We start from the raw sequence: 18,020 nt of genomic DNA, 5'->3' as shown, positions 1-18,020 counted from the left end.
GCCGACAAAATCGCCACCCACTTTGATATTTAAATTGTATTATGGTAAGGCTCTAGCAGTAACAATGTACCTGTATTCAGTCTAGAGGCCAAGTTATAGTAGTCAGAGTTAGATCCATTATTATACATGGCGTAGTTAATTTATCACACAATGGTAACATAATATACGACATGTTATAGAAATAAACTAGTGAAAATTATGTAATTTAAGATATTATCAAACACAAGAAGTGGGATGGGATGGGCCGACGACCTCGAATGTATTAGGTACTAAGAGTTAGTAGATATAAGTGACGATATGATGACAATATCAACCGTTAACTGCACACTGCTGAACATAGGCCTCTCCCTCTGAAGGGGGGGGGGGGGGGGTTGCCTGTAGTTACAACGCTTGTCAAGCGGGTTGGTTAACCGTAGTTAAGTTTTGAGGACGTTTTAAAAAGGGCGCTGCTGTCCATCCTTAGACCATTAAGTTTCCTTAGTCGCCTCTTACGACACACATGGAAAAAAGGGGTAGCCTATTCTATGCCGAGACCAAGATACAAGTGGTTCGAGATTATTGAATGAAAAAAAAATTGTCTATGATTGTTTTTAAGGTCCCACTTATCCTTATACCAAAAATCATCATTATCTGTTCAACGGTTTAGACGTGAAAGCGTAACAAAAAAAAATCTGTTTCTTAACATTTGTTAACATTACATGAACTTAACATTAGTCAAGGACTATATGAACATTTTTATTAACGAAAAATAAATAGCTGAATTTCAGCCGCTAAAAGTACTGTTAACAATGTATTAATTTATAACTATTCTATGTGACCATATTGCTGTATATTAAAATTTAATCACATGATTCTATTGCATTGCAGGGAGTCAGTGGATGCAGGTGCTCAGCTTCATTCCTTATGGCAATCCATGGGGGAGGCCCATGTTCAGTAGTGGACAGGTAATGATGATGGTGACATGTTTTTAAATCACATGCAAAATCATTTTTATTCAGTTCAAACATCAATTTTTATAACACTTTTAGATCATTTTATGAAGACAGAAGTGTTAAACAAGTGCTAAGCGATAGTTGTAGTTAAAACCCTAAAAGTATTTTTTCAGTTACCAATGTATAAAAATAAAATCATCAAAAAACAAGAAAATGAAACGCAGAATATGTTTAATAAACTACCAATAAACTATTCGTCTTTATAGCTATCCATCAATGTATTAAGTAAAATATATTTACGTGTAATATTTTTGCGTCGTTTATCATTGGGAAGAGAGCAGCCATAGCTGTCCAAACTTGGATCACCGCGACAAGTCATTATGTAGTTGGAAATTAGTTTAGCGTCGATACTACTGTGTTGTAGACTGTCTTTACTTAACATTTGCTGTTCAAACATCTAATACAAGGAACTGTTTATTATAATGATTAATTTATAGTGACTAGTTATTGTCCGCGAATTTGTACGCGTCATTTTTGGAAGTAGGAAAATCGATAAAATAGAACACTTCTAGATATTTATGTGTATTCAGGAACACAACTGTGGAAATAACATTTACTTTGGTGCGTAAATTTATGTGTGATATCGATATAAATATACAAACACATAGACAAAAAATTTTAGTAATTATTGTTTTCAGAGGGAGACTTTGTATAAAAGTCGATTGCTTGGGCACCTCTGCCCATTCGTGTTTCTACCGTGAAGCAGTTGTGTTTGCATGGCTGTGTTTCGGTTTGAAGGGTGGGATATGGTGTGAATTTACAGGGTACAGAGAAATAACATCTGAGTTCTCAGGAATAGTAACGCATGGGGGGTATTATGGGTGAAACAGTATACTCTGTTATGTTCATGGTACTGCTCATGTCTATAGGCGACGGTTACCAGTTTCCATCAGGTGGGTCGTCAGTTTGTTTGCCATTCTAAGTTGTATAAAAAAAATCGATTCTATTATATTATTCCTTTTTTTTCCAAACTAGTTATATTAAAATAAGTGAACTGTAGGTAATCAATCAATCAAGATATAAGTTATCAATAGGATAGCTTATATTTATTTGTTTATTATACCTAGTAAATATTTTATTTCACATATATATTAACTATTAAGCTAATAAAATATACTCACATTGAGCTATTCTTCCTAAACATATTATTTCGATAAAAATATCAATATTGTTTAGTGAATATACCGTATATAAAAAATTGGTTATAGGAAATCCTAGTCTTAATAGTAGAGAAACAAATAGCAAAAACACATACAATGTATTATGTTAGTTTTCAATTAGATAAGCGTCATTATCATTAATCCAATTACAATTTATGTGTAGTATACACGCGATCGAAAGTTAGACGTATATTAAAGTAATTTACGAGAAATTATAAACATCTACAACAGTTTTCAGCTGCGAATTTGTCAGTAGAATTAGTATGTATCGATTGACCGGGATAAATATTATATATATCAGGGGTAGTAGTATATATCAGGGGTAGTAATATATATCATGGGTAGTAGTAGTATATATCATGGGTAGTAGTATATATCAGGGGTGGCTAACCGGTCGATCGCGACTATAAGTTCAATCGATTGTGGCAAAGCAAAAAATATATAAATTTTGCTAATCTAGCGGAAGATGCTCAGATGCTATACTCACACTAATATAAATAAGTCACACTAAGAATAATTTTCAGTTTTATGTTTTCTCTCTTAATAAAATAAAAAAATATACAATACTATATAATTGTGTACAATTGGGTAGATCGCACGGAGTTTTGTCAGTAGGTAAACAATAGATCTTCGGTCTGGTCAAGTCGGCCACCCCTGGTCTATATTATTCTTCATTTCAAAATATAGTAATAAAAGATAAATAATTTACGATCTTAGAAAAAGTCAAGTCTATTTAAATAAAATCAAATAGGTCTGTATTTGGAATGAAGAATGATAAAAGGGAGAAGAAAATACACAATTGGTTGAGTTTTTAAGATGCCAAGAAGTAGTAAAAAACTCACATTCACATAGTATTATGTTCCACTTGTACATAGTATAAATAGATAATACATTATCTGTACGGGCAGCATATGTCTCCTTATTGTGAAGTGAACAATATTATCATTATGCATACTAGTCTCACAAATGCGTGAAACACATCTCGCCTACCCGTCGTTTGCCACTATTACCATAACTGTTGAAACAAGCTTTGTCGAAGGGCTGTTATCCTTATTTATCTAGAACGTATTCTTATATAATTAAGTGAAAGAGTTTGTTTGTTTTTTAAACAAACTACCGGTCGGATTCAAAAAAAAATTTTTGTATTTGATAGCTTATTTTTTGAAAAAGGTTATATAAGGCTATTCAAGATCACAATACTACCATGGATAAAGTCGCAAGATACAGCTAGTATATATAAACTAAAGATGTTTTACACCTTTTTAATAAAAATTCGTTAAAAGGTTAATTAAAGGTTAGTTAATATTAACGATTGTAATACTAGATGTGGTAGTGGAAGACATTAACGGTACTAACAGTTGTTCCTAATCATTTTTAAAGAAATCGGTTTTTGTATATGTAAATTTAACGTCAAAAGTTGAAATTGCATATTTTTTTAAGTAGATTTTGCTTCGATATTAACAGTTTTTTATTGCTACTGTAACATCTAAAAACAGTTTGTATGTTGTTTTGTATACGGGACGCGAAAAATAGTGTGTTTATTCCGAGAAAATATTCCAATTTTTCTCTTTAGACTTCAAAGAATATTTAAAAAATAAAATAAGCTAAAATTGTCCAGCAGTTCCCAAGTTTTTGCTCTTTGCAACATATTTAGAGATTCATTTTACATTATATATTATAATATTTTAATATAATTATATAGATAATCTTTAAAAATGTATATAATGGTCATATACATATTCAAAATATAAGTGACATAATAAATGTTACGTTACAACGTAGTATTTTTATTTGTATGAACAATGCTGTTACAACGAACTTGTTATGAAATAAGCAACACAATGGAATGCCGAAGGCCTAATAATTATACGGTTGATTATCATTTAAACTAATATCCCAAAAACGAAACAATAATTGCATAACAAAATGTATAAAATGGTATAATTAATAATTGTTATCGATATATGGAACCTACATATATCCATTTCAGCACATATGTAGTAGAGTTTATTCTATCTGTCTTCTGCCAAGTATCTCGTTGAGATAGGCAGACAGACTTGAAGACCAAAAATCCTTACATACATCTTGTGCTTTCTCATCTTATGTACGAATGTCGGTTGCGGAAACTTTTAACACCACCCTTAGATTGAATACAATCTATCTGGTCATACCAGTTTAGTGTAGATCTCTTTTCGTAGCTGCATTTATTTATATTCGCATTGTATATTTGTTTTGTCAATGTTTCATTTGATATATTCCTACGTTTGCCCAAACCATTATAGCATGTGAGGAAGGGATTTTAAGTAATAAAGATATAACTCCATTGCTAGGAATATACCCTATTAGTTCCACATCCAAGTGGTTTTCCCTGGAAACTATCTTGGTTAAATCTTGTGAAATTCGTCACGACTTGCTTTCATTCTCATTTGTCATCCCTCACTGGTGCTCCGTCAGCGTATACAAATAGCGCAAGTGGGCTGCCATTCCAGCAAAACCAACAACTAAAAAATAACCAACATAGCATGCTTTTTCTCATTCTAACATCGACACTTTTTAGACAAACTTATTAACGCACTTCTATATTACGATTACGATCTGTATGGTAAGTGTTATTCCGCAAATTCTGCGCACTGTTCGCAATTCGACCACATTTATTCTACTTTCATTTTGGTTCTTAAATACTCCATTTATTTATTTCTCAGCATTTATTCTTCTTTCTCTATCAGCGACCAAGATAAATTCCAATTTCTTTTTCTATTATTTCAAGCAGGTATATTTAATGTGTATGGTACTTAAATTATATGTCGAATTTGTTTTTTAATTTATACCAATAAATATTATTAGTATGTACAAAAAATACTGTCAAAATGAGAAACTGTTGGAAAGTAAATTCTAAAAGTACATTAGTTAAATATAGAATATAATATCAAACCTTCTGTATTTCATTAAAAAAAGTTCATCGTATCGTAAATATAGTACGTCTATATTAAAGATTTCAGGTCTATATTTATTTTATTATTAACAGCCATAGACTAGAAAATCTCTTCAACAAAGTTATCTGTGTTACACAGACACGACGTTAGATGTTGAAGGCAGATTGTAAAATTTGTCGAGTTACAACAGACCCAAATAATACTGTGACAAAGTTGTCTTAAAAAGAATATTGTTAGATATGTGTTTACGAGATAAAATTGAATAATATAATTTTAACAATGCATACGAAAAGATATGAAGAAAAATTCCTAAAATTGTTGTTTCGCCCCATGTCATGATATATTTGTATACAATGTGTATCTAGCAATTACTCTGTTATTTTTCTTTTGTATTGCTACTTTTCATATTGTACGAATAAAAGTGAATAATATAACTAGCATGATATAATAAATTAATATCAAATATTCCCATGTTAAAGAATAAAAATAAACATTTATACAAAAAAAAAATTAAAATATACTTATTGCCCTTCATCGGATTATATTAATTTGTTACATATACATAACTAACTAGTACACTAAAATGCTGGTTTACATTTTGCATCTTTAACTCTCTAAAACCGATAATATGAAGTCACTAGCTTTGGAGCGGGAAAAAGTAGCCTATATTCATTCCCAATTCCACATGTATGCCACATTTCACAATGATTGCTTATTTTAATGGATGATAATGGAATGGTAAGCTGCCTGCGCTATCTGTATACGCAGTTGGTGTAAAACTAATGAGAGATAATAAGTGAGGATGAAAGCAGGTCAGTTGCTCCATCATGACGAATTCAACAAGAATTAACCACGATAATTTCCAGGGTTTAATACATATAATAATTAAGGATCTGATGCTTAGTATAATTAGTTTCCTGTCACTTGAGGATATAATAAAAATGTTGAAAAATAAAAACACTGCAACTAAGTACAAGTATTATAAACAACGTCATATCGGTAAGATTAAATTACATCAATACTCGTAAGTCACGATACAACATAACATAACATTTTCGTTTCTAAATGTCTAGCTCGTTTATAAAACGTCAAATATTACTATTTCCCTACGACATAGATACGTGTTTCTACGTGGACGCTCCATACATTATTGGAAGGCAACGGAGCACGAAGCACATCGTTAGGCATTCGCTTGTTAAAAATAAAATTATACAATTTTAGCACCCCTCGAGCTTCCTTTTGTGTCAGCCTCCTCTATTTAGAATTTATTTCAAATACCTACTGCAATATCGAAACTCGTAGCGGGCTTAAATGAAAATAAAACATCCTATTTGTTTATTGCGGACCGTTGGAAACATTTTATAGTTCCATTAAAAGACGGATTCGCTGTCATTATTTGAACAGTTTTCATGTCTGTAACTGATCACTGCTTTGGGGGTTAAAATAGCCGCGATACATTCATAATATGATTAATTTCCTATAATTCGCCTACAAAATAGTGGGCACTAATCTGCTAATACATGGTATGCTTATTTAACTCGACTGGGTATACAAGACGAATCGAATTATAATTCCTTGTAAAGTGGCTGTTTGAAACTAAAATTACACATATAAAATATCTCAAATTATACCTATATTTCTTTGTATAAACTGGACGCACAATTTGCAAACAGTAAAAAGTTATAAATTTGGGGGTAAGACTATCTGTTGTTTATTTTCTTAGTACGTAATTATCTTAAAATTTTAAATATTGACAATATTTATAAAGAGAGATCAATATTTTGTGAGCCAAGCGTTACGAATATGTTAAAACCATAGTACGAATATAAAGAATTGGTAGCCCAAACCCTTTAACATGTTTCAATCGAGTACGAGACAATTCAGGATGCATTCTTCCATCTAGACATTTCCTTTGGACGACAGATCAGAATAAAAAAATTTTGATTGTGTCCAAAATATATAAGTTTTAATTTATAAACTAATATTAATACAATTCAGAAAACAAGAGCTTAAAACACAAGTTGTAAAAGAAAAATAAATAGTGTTATAATTTGAAAAATTGAACAATAACTTTTGGTTCGCTGAAATGTAATAATTTATATATTTATTAACTCTTTGTCTATAACTCTCTTTAGGCGAAATCTTAAAAAAACAATTTTGGTAAAGAATTGTGGCAAATCGGTAATGATTACGTATTCATTACGTGTATTGACCACAAAAATTAACTCAGCCTTGAGTAGTATCGAGGTCATATAAAGGTAACGAAAATTACCTTTACGATTGTGGACAAAATAATGTGATAATAATCACTAGCATAGATATTAGAACAGAAGATAAGGAGAGAGTATGAAATAAACTTTACGTGCTGGACCTACTAGAACAAAAAGAGTCTATTAATATTGCATCTATGTAAGTTATTGTCTGTCTCAATATAACTTAATGAAAATATAAACAAACGAAATATTGACCACTTGATAAAGTCCACTAATGCCTAATGCTGATGTATAAATCAAAAATCGATATATTTATTAAATGTTCCGATTTGTTGCTGACTACGTGTAGAGAGCGTTTCTATGACAATTTAAACAAAACTTAGTTACCTTTTTATAAAATTTTATTGAAATAAATAATAAAAGTCCATATTGGTTGTTATTCTCGCGCTGCCATGTGGAAGCAAAAATTTTTTTATAGTAGAATAAATGCAAATACGAATATTGTCAAAATAATGTAGCAAACATACCAGAACGGATTCTTAATAAAGTAATGCGATTGGGAGTTGGTTTGAAAGAAAGAGTAATCAATTTCCCAGGTTACTATTTTAGTTCAGGTCTGAGAAAAGAGAAGAAGAAAAGAAGGTGAAACAGATAGATGATATGAAAGTGCAGAAATACAGGGAACAGTAGGGGTGTAAACTATCATATGTTATTATCAAATAGATCGTGTTCTGCCTGAGAGATAAATCAAGAGTCTCCGGAATGTCAATTCCGGAACAACACGCCAATGTTTCTTACAAGTCAGTTGTAATGAAATTGGATAAAGAAAGAGATGCAAGAATAAAGGCTTTCTATGCCTAATATATACTGCAGATGGGTATTTATCATCATATCAGCCGTTATCTGTCCACTGCTGAACATAGGCCTCCCTCAAAAAAGGAGTTTTACCAGATGTTGCCAGTCTTGATAGGTGAGTTGGCAACCGCAGTTATACTAGATTAGTTAATTCAGATTAGTCGGTGATGTTTTAAGAGGGACGCTGATGCTCATCCCTCGACTTGACGCATCCTTGAAGAACATTCGTTGAATTTCCTTAGTAGCCTTCTACGACAGCCTCGGGAAAGGAAGAGGTGGCCTATTCTATGCCGAAACCATACGGCTAATACATGTATAGGAATTAAGTATGTTATAATATTAAACATATTTTTTCTTTGATAATAAAAACATTATTAAGCGATTCATTTTTTATGAATTTATGTGTGATATACATTTTCAGTAGCCTATCTAAAATCATGTATAATTATGGACTAAACATATTTCAAAGATTATTTATCATTCAATATACTTTTAAAGATATTTGCAAATAGAGGTATTTTTTATTCAAATAAACTTTAATTTTCCTGTTCCGGATTTTGTAAGCCCGTGTGCACAACGTATTATTTATATATATTACACACACACACACACACACACACACACACATACATATAAATTATTTTGAAAATAAGTGTTTTTGTAGGGAATAAGCAAATGGTTAACTAAAGAGAATATCAGTGAAATTACAGAGTACAGAAATATAAGACCTTAACTGGCATGAGTGATAATGCGTGAGGGATACTATGGGAGTCACAATATATATTTTGTTACTATGAACATTATAAATATGTTGTTTACGTTGATAGATGACCATTACTACTTTTCATCAAATGAGCCATCAGTTTGCTTGCAAAATTTTTTTTTCCAACTTAGAATGGCAAATAAGCTGACGGCCCACCTGATGGAAAGTGGTAACCGTCGCCTATAGACATAAGCAGTACCATTGACATAATTGTTTCGCCCATGATACCCCCCATGTATTGCCATTACTGAGCACTCAAGTGTTATTCCTCTGTCCCTGTAAATTCACTACTATATCCCACCCTTCAAACTGAAACATAGCCATGCAAACAAAACTGCTTTACGATAGAAACACGAATAGAATAGAGGTGCCCAAGCAAACGACTTTTGTACAAAACCTCCTTCTAAATAAAAAACTAAATCATAAATGATAACATCTATATAGGCTACTCAGTATGTAAAATCTATTGTAAAGCTAATTTAGTAAACCAAGTAATATCTATTACTAATAGAATTATTTCTAAATTTGATCATATTTCTTATTTATACAAGTTCACAAACTACGAATACCTCTGCAGTCCCGAAAAATTACTGTTGATTTAAAACTCACAAAATATTAAATATACTTTTTTCGTTTTATATTGGGTTTTAATGCATAATATAATTAAGAAGAAATTTAAATTTCATTCTATTTTAAATTACAGTTTCAAATAAAAAAGAAATGTTATAAAAGACTACAGGTGGGAAGCAGGAACTCCGGTACAGGGACAAAAACTTAACAAAAATCGGACAGCTTTCACGAGACAAGCTTAGAAAAAGCTTAAATATGGCCAGCGGTTGGCACGTTCAAACACCTGATAACCCCTAAACGTTCATTTTGTTATAAATTTGTTTCTTTTATATATGTATAGGTATGTGATTACTTTCTTTATTCTTTCCCCTGAATATAATTATCCCTTATTGTGACTTCTTTTGAATTTCTAATGTTTACAATATTTTATACCTACGTTACTGTAACAATAACTTCTAGTATGTAGATTTTTCTTTTTTGATCACTTCAATGTTTTCTAAATATATAAAATATTATTTTTGTAATAATACTCGTATTAATTGAAATTATAATAGAAAGTACGACGAAAAAATATATACTTGGCGAGCAACGACAAGCATCTTGAGATAACGTAATAAGCTGAAACATACACCAGATTTTGAGTTTCACTTTCAGAAACACCACTATGAAATCCGTATCTAATTTGATACAGTAGTAGTAGTAGACAGACAGACTTACAAAGAAATAAAATTACAAAAAAATATTGTATTAGAAACAATTGGTCTTATTAAGACAACTCACATTCATTATTCTTAAATATCTCCCATGTGCAGAAATGATCTAGTTACAATTTTATTATATTAATAAGGTATAAAGTAAGATACAGAGTTAGAAGGAAAGAAAATAACTAGCAATTAATTGTATTTAAGCAAAACACCGGCGTAAAACTACTTTTATACCAAAAGTCTAGACATGATGTAATTAGTCGAAAACTTGTCTCAAATACACTGATTTATAATTGATTTAATACAGTGTAGTGGTTTTGCACACATTTCATACACAAAATTATCTGTTATCTATATCGATAATGATGACAAATATTTAATTTATAACCTTTTAGTAGAGTTCTGATGTTTTTCTAACATCTTATAGAATTAAAAGTAGTCCAAATATGTTTCCAAACTACTAAAGTACTTGTATTCTACTTTATTCACGCATTTTTAAATAAGCATAAATTGGGTTGTGGTCAAAATAAATCTTTTTATTGTTATCCAAAATTTTATGTTTTTTATTGTATAAATTTTATAGTCTGAAGGATCGGTCAGCTGAAATCACATTGAGTCAGTCGACCACAAAGCAAAATCATCATGAATAAGGGAAACTTTGGCGTGCCAGGTGCATTAGCAAGTGCAGTATCAAGTAATATTCTCATAGTACATCAAATTGTACAATAACATTGAGGATTGTATTGTTTATATATATTTCATTTATGAAAATATTAATTTAAAACACCATTTTAAAATTTGATTTATATATTTTCAAATACATCTTCTAACATAGTTTTAACTAAAGAATATTCAAAAGCTAATCAAATAAAACTGAGTAATTTAATATATTTGTTTATTTACTTGTTTTTGATTACTAATTACACAATTGCTCTGTTATTTAAGCGAATATTTAATTTAATCAATATTCTTTAATACATGATATTGGTGCCTTTAACTATAAAACAATCATTACTTATAACCTAGAGACACGTGTGTAGTGGGTGGAGTGCTAACAACACCGCATGATGTCATTGGTACCTCATTACTTCGTAATCTTTGTCACATTCTGTACTTGGGAAATGAACTCGAAGCCTTCAATGACACACTAACTTAACTCTTTCAAGTTGTATTATGCAAGCAACGAACCGGTTACCTGCACTCCCATCCAATTCATTCATAAAAACGAATACACCTGTTTGCAAAATACGTTCACGTATAGTATCCAACTCTCATCAACTTGACTACTAATGTCATCAGTACTATTGAAAACTGCATATTTAACTGTATCAACACTGACTCGTATATGCCCTTGTTGCAAAATATTATTTTTATTCTATCATATATCATAATATTCGCTTCATTTACCTTGTTTGTCTACTCCTACGAGCACATTACTCGATGTTATTGGTCACTTACGCGTTAATTTTCACTCGTTTTCAATAACTCTTGTACACAAGTGTTCGTAGTATATTTCACAGAGAGCGCGTACGGGCGCTGCGCACGCGCAAACGAGGCACTAACCGAGAACAGTGAATTGACGGAGGCAGCAGGTTGCGCGGGAGGTTCCCCCCTCACGTCGCACGGCAAGGCTGCTCCGCCGACGGACGGTACTCAGTGGCATTCCAACTGTGACGACAACGTGCCCATTTAAGTCTTTGGACATGGTCGATGGTTACATATGCCATATGGTGTCTTGCACTCGGCGTGATTCAATTTTTTCAATGGAATTCACTAATAGTCATGATTTGCTCCTAAGTGTGGGAAATCATGTGTATGCTTTGTTAGCTGTTACAATTGTATCGAATCTAAAACAGGCGCTCAACCTTAGCTTATACATTGACAGCAACTTGTAGTAACTACATTTGATGTACTAAGATCATAAAACTAAAAGGTAGTAAACAGAGAAGATGCTATTGCTTTTTAAAAACTGTTTTACATCTATTCCACCGTTAACAAACTTGTGTTTATGTAAAATTGTAAAATGCGCTCCGTTTAAATCCATTATACGTTATTGACATAAATTAACATACATATCTATATAATATTTATTATTATTATATCAGCAGTTAACTGCTGAACATAAGCCTTTTCCATTAGGAGAGTTTTGCTAGTAGTTGCCATGTCTGGCAGACGAGTCAACAACCGTAGTTAGGCTTTGGTGATATTTTAAAAGGAACGCTGCTGCCCATTCCTCGACCATTAAGTTCCATTAGTCGCTTCTTATAACACCCACGTGAAAAAAAGGGTGGCCGGAGCTACAAGGCAAATAACATCTAATATATAAAATTCTCTTGTCGCGGTGTTTGTCACTCCGAAACGCCCTTACCGATTTTTATGAAATTCTGTGTATATCGGGTAGGTCTGAGAATCGGCTAACATCTATTTTTCATACCCCTCAATGAAAAGGGTGGATACCCCTAAATATATCTTTTTTATTTTTTTGATAATTTGTTTTATTTTTAATTTATTATGATTTAGCATTGAAATATATATACAAATTAAAATTTTCACGCTATTACGATTAACCCCTGTTGTTTAATCGTAATTTTTATATGCGGCAATAGGGTTGCAAGATGACAGGTAAATATAATAATTGTAGTACGATATATTTTCATGTATAGTTTTAGAAATAATGTATATGGTAAAACAACGTTTACCGTATATATATATATATATATATATATATATATATATATATATATATATATATATATATATATATATATATATATATATATTTATATTAATTTCAACTGAATTGCTTTAACGGTAATGATCGTGTGAACGGATGGATAGATGATTGTTCTCCGAATGTCGACGCCATTGTGAATATTTTTATTATTATAAATACGAGTACATGTCAGCTTGATAATTGAACAGGATATATAACAAGTACTTGTACCTACATAGAATTTATTAATGTTTATTGTGTAAAGGGAAGCAAAATGTTTTTGTAATTTATGTGGGCATAAATTATTAATATACAGCCCTCCGCGAATGCGTGCAGCTATCTGTGGAAGAGTTAAATTGGATTCAAGGGTCGCGGAAGGTTTAATTTGATGCGGGTTTGGTCGAGCGAGGTCCTTTATGTAAAAAGGAATTTGTCGATTTTGAATACTTCACAATAATTCTCGAATCTTAAATACCTGCATTAATTTCATAAAGTTAGTGCTGTATACGAAAATTTGCATATTACGTAGAAACTATATAGAAAATATTGTAAAATATCTTTTAAGATGATTGAGACGAAAATTGCGCAGATGTGGAAGACTGTCGAGCGAGCGGCGAAGCGATGGCGTCCCGACTCCTAACTCGTGAATAAATTAGAATGGATGAGCAGAGGGCGCGACGACATTTGGCCTACAGGCCACAGGTGCTGCCAACTCTACGTTTCCATAAAATCCTTTCCGCTAAAACATAAAGAAAAATCTGGGGCAATTTTTCAAGTTTCGTTTCCAAGGGCACTTGAAGCACATTAATCATTTCTTCAGTTTTGCATTAATTTTAATGTGAGCGCCGTCTTGTTTTAATCCAATGCAGATATTTAGCCGGTTTAAAAATTTACCGCACTCAAATCGCCTTTTGATATTTCCGAGCGCAAGTTTGTGCTAGCAAAAAATAAACCTTTTAAGTCTCTGTTGGTAAATAAGTTGTTTTTGTTTGTCGCGGGCGGTTGCAAAATAATTGCTTGTTGTAGAAATATCTCTTCGTCTTTAAATAACCAACTTTATTTGAAGGCGAAAAGAAGAATATAGAATATAAAAAATATTATTCTATATAACACATACTTATTAAAAATACAAACATTTCATAACTTCTAAGATATATTCAAGATAATAAACTGTCTTTTGTAAAAGACCGGTATGACTAATTTATGAGATACAGGGAATAAGGTAGTTTAAAAACGACAGGTACATATGTACCTGTCGTTTTTAAACTACCTTTTTCCCGGTAAAACTATAAATTATACCCGGTTAAACTACCTTATCCGTATTATAACATCAGAGAATGAATTTGGAAATGCCTAATGGAATAATGGTTATGTTAGATAGCTTAGTGTCGGAGGAAAATAATTGTTCCAGTTATTGTAATTTAATTGTATTTATTATTATTACTTTTAAAATAACTTGTTGTAGTTAATAATAAAGTTATCCATCTATAGTTAACTGAAACTACTTGTAGGACTAGACCTTCATTAACGGAGAGGCACATCAAGAAGCAGCACCTACTACAAAGTGTGAGTTTGAATTTGCATGCAAATGTGTCATAAAATCTAACTTGGGAATGACACAACTCAAATAGGATTTTCATGTATAGTGGGCGGGCGCAGGTGAAACATTTTTCTTGAAAATATTTCCATGACTTAAAATACAAATTTGGTTTCTTGAATATAAAATCCGTGTTTAATACTCGCTCTTTTATTTAACTGATACATCTAGGTCAATTCGCGAAATATACAAACAAATATTTTCTTTTAATTTGTAAAATAGAACCTTGCTGAGTTAATTTGATTGATGTATTCAAGGTTGTCGTCTTGTATACATTTGTAATATGTTTTGGAGATTTTGAAAATAATATTAATAAATAAATTGTACTCAGTTTTAATGCTTGTGTGAGCTTTCCTATACAAATGTATGAATGTATCGGTAGATATGTTTACACCGACGTATGCATGTGATACTACGAAACAGGAACGTTCGGCGTCTCGTTATTTTAATAAAGGAATGAGTATATTTTACTTGCATTATACAATATAGAGAATAAGCAAGACAATTAATAAATATAACGATACAAATGTATAATTACAGTAAGGCGGTCTTATTTAATTTAAACGCGCACGTTTATACATATTATAAAATTGTTCAGCTCGAATAACGGTACATAAAAAAAAAAAAACGTTAAAACCTAAGTCGGGGGGACGTTAGAAGTGAATAAGAACACATCCAGATTTTTTCAAACTTTTTATTTTCTGAGTTTGTCTGTTAGTACGGACTAATCTCCAAAACTGTTGAACCGATGTAAATGAAATGTTGCATGATGGTACCTTACATCTCCGCTCAACATTTTAGATTCTTTTAATCACGGAAAATTAAAGAGTTAATTAATGAAGTAAAATTTCAATAATATTTATAAAATTTTGTATCATTAAATTGTCATATCAATAAAAATTCTAAGTTAGAATATTTTTCTTTTATTTAAATATATACATTTACAGTTTATGATTAGAAAATTCCGTAAATATAAGAAAGTTGATTTAAAATAGAAAAAATAATAGGATAGATAAACCTTTGACACTCAGTTTTCTCTACCCATCCTGTTAGCCGAGAAGATAGATAGCACCATTATCTCAATATCATAATATCACATGTGTTAAATTGAATTGCATAAAAAATTCATTCGAACAACTTCACATCCGTTGGATCAAATATAAGACATTTTGCTAATGGGGCGGCTTAAGGAAATTTCGCGAAATACATTCAAGTTCTCAAATGATGTACATATTTTCCTCATGATATGACTCCATTTCCATGACATTAGTGTTACATACAAGTTACCGTGTGCAAAGTTTAGTATCATAGTATCTATTATTAATAACGAACACCTAGCAGATTTGTTTCATAACACAAGGGTTAAATGAGCATACTGTTCACCTGATGGTAAGTGACTATTGTCTGAAACCTGCAACAACAAAGGAATTGCAGGTGTGCGGCTGGTTATTTAAAAAGGAATTCTCTTTTCTTAAACGACTTCCAAAATGGTTTTAATTAGTCAGATTTTTTTTGTGATTGTATTACGTAATTTTGAACCGATTTCTACAATTCTTTTTGCAATCTATAAGGTTTATTCCAGTGTTAGTCTTATTTAAATTCTGTTTCGATTGAAGCTGTAAAGTTAGTAAAAAACTTACAGAAAGCATAACTATATGTCAATCCATAATATTTACATATATAAATCTCACATCGTTTAGCAGTGCATTCTTGATTGAAGACACTTTTTTGCGAAGTAAAATATACTGTCAATATAAGAATTAAGTATTCCAAATTACCTTTTCGAGAGGCTTCCAAAAGAAGCCGTATCCTTTTTGTGACGTTTGTTGCAAATGAGTTAATAGTAGTTCACTCTATGTGCAATCGTTTGCTTCAAACTACACAGAAACTGCTTTCAAATTGCAAGTTCTAAGTACACTAAAGGCACATTATATGCAGTAAGTATTCAAACACGAGCAGAATTTTGTTGACGAGCAACTTCGTGTATTCAATGCAATGGCAGGCGTTCCTAAGATCACTAATTATTATTTTATGCTACATCTCACATTTAAACGAGTAAACACTATTTAGGTCAATTTTTTAAATATTAAGTAGAACACAAGTAAATAGTGTAATGATAAAAAATTTGTTCTTATAAGATTATTTTTAACTTAGGTACTCAGACAAGAGAGAACTTGGTAGTAAAATATTTTTACCAAATTATCTGTGTTTTTTTTTTTATTTTATAGACAAGAATAGACTGTTGCATCGGTGAACGGAATACAGTGACGGAGCATAAGTGAAGGATGAAACGATGATGACGAATTCAGAAATGACTCGTTGTGATGAATTCACCAGGAATTAATCACGATAGTTTTTGGACTGCTGTCATATCCATAGTATTTAAATGTTATTAGGTATAATATATAACAATAATTCTTCATATTTCATTCACTTTGCATTATTATAAAATTCTTATGTAATGCAATGTTATTATTTGATAAAAGTTTTTTTGGTATGGTTTCAGAATATATAATAAATTCCAAATGTTACTACTATACGTTATATGATCATTACAATGATACATCACATATATATCATACCTACTTGTACAACAATAGTCCATTACCTTAAAACCTTAAGGTTGGTCTTGAAAAGATTGCTCTCAGCAATAAGACCGCCTTATTGTACTTATACAATTGTATCGTTGTGTTTGTAAATTGTCTTGCTTATTTCCTATATTGTGTAATGCAAATAAAGTATACTCATTCATTCATTCATAAATATTAGACATACAATATCATTTATCAATTGGCTTATTATATTGATATTGATATAGTTTTTATTGTTATAAATTACAACTTACATTTATATTATATTGTACATGCCGATATGGTAGGATGTGGAATAATGGACTTGAAAAAAATATTTTCATCTAATGTATGTACCCATATTCGTGCAATAAATGATTTGAACCAAATACCAAACATTCAAAATGTTTGGTATAGAAAAAACTTTAACGTCAAAAATTGTATTACATTTTTTTATCAATTAGAATTACAATAATACACAAATAGTTCTCAATAATCCATTGACATTATTATTAAATTATTTTAACATGAGAAAGTAATGCGATCTTTAATATAAAAAAAAAGCTTGAACGTCAAAAATCTGATTAAATTTTATTATCAACTCGAATTACAATCACTCCCCCTTCGTTGAATAGATATTGGTTTACGCCGGCGGGGGACCAGTGAGGAATCGTAGATGAGAATGAAATCGGATTAGGTTAGCTTATAATTATTTATTAGACAGTGTGTATGTTTCAGTTACTTCATTATATGGTTTTTAAAAAATGCTAATTTAGTATCAGCATCGCCTTTCTGTAACGTTATTTTAAAATAAACAGAATAGAAACATAATACTGTGCACCATACTATTAAAGTTCATAGTAATATTTTATCTTGGCAATTTTCTGGAAAATGCACAGACTACAGAAACGTTATTTTACAATAGGCAACTCAAGAAGAACTTGTATAGC

The 18,020-nt window shown here is 31.1% G+C and overlaps 1 protein-coding gene across 1 annotated transcript in view; it reads right to left on the bottom strand.

Moving 5' to 3' along the window:
• The window catches only part of LOC113522823 (filamin-A), a 110,924-nt gene extending 99,158 nt beyond the window's left edge, over window positions 1-11,766 (bottom strand). Inside the window, exon 1 of the mRNA XM_026908651.3 lies at window positions 11,598-11,766. The gene's annotated coding sequence lies outside the window, so the exon portion shown is untranslated. The remainder of the gene's footprint in view (window positions 1-11,597) is intronic.
• Between the last annotated feature and the right edge of the window lie 6,254 nt (window positions 11,767-18,020).

This window comes from Galleria mellonella, unplaced genomic scaffold (genome assembly GCF_026898425.1).
Source record: "Galleria mellonella isolate WM207_F2 unplaced genomic scaffold, CSIRO_AGI_GalMel_v1 utg38, whole genome shotgun sequence".
NCBI classification, from domain to species: domain Eukaryota; kingdom Metazoa; phylum Arthropoda; class Insecta; order Lepidoptera; family Pyralidae; genus Galleria; species Galleria mellonella.
The sequence above is the reverse complement of the archived record's forward strand: the minus strand, read 5'-3'. Positions and strand labels throughout refer to the sequence as shown.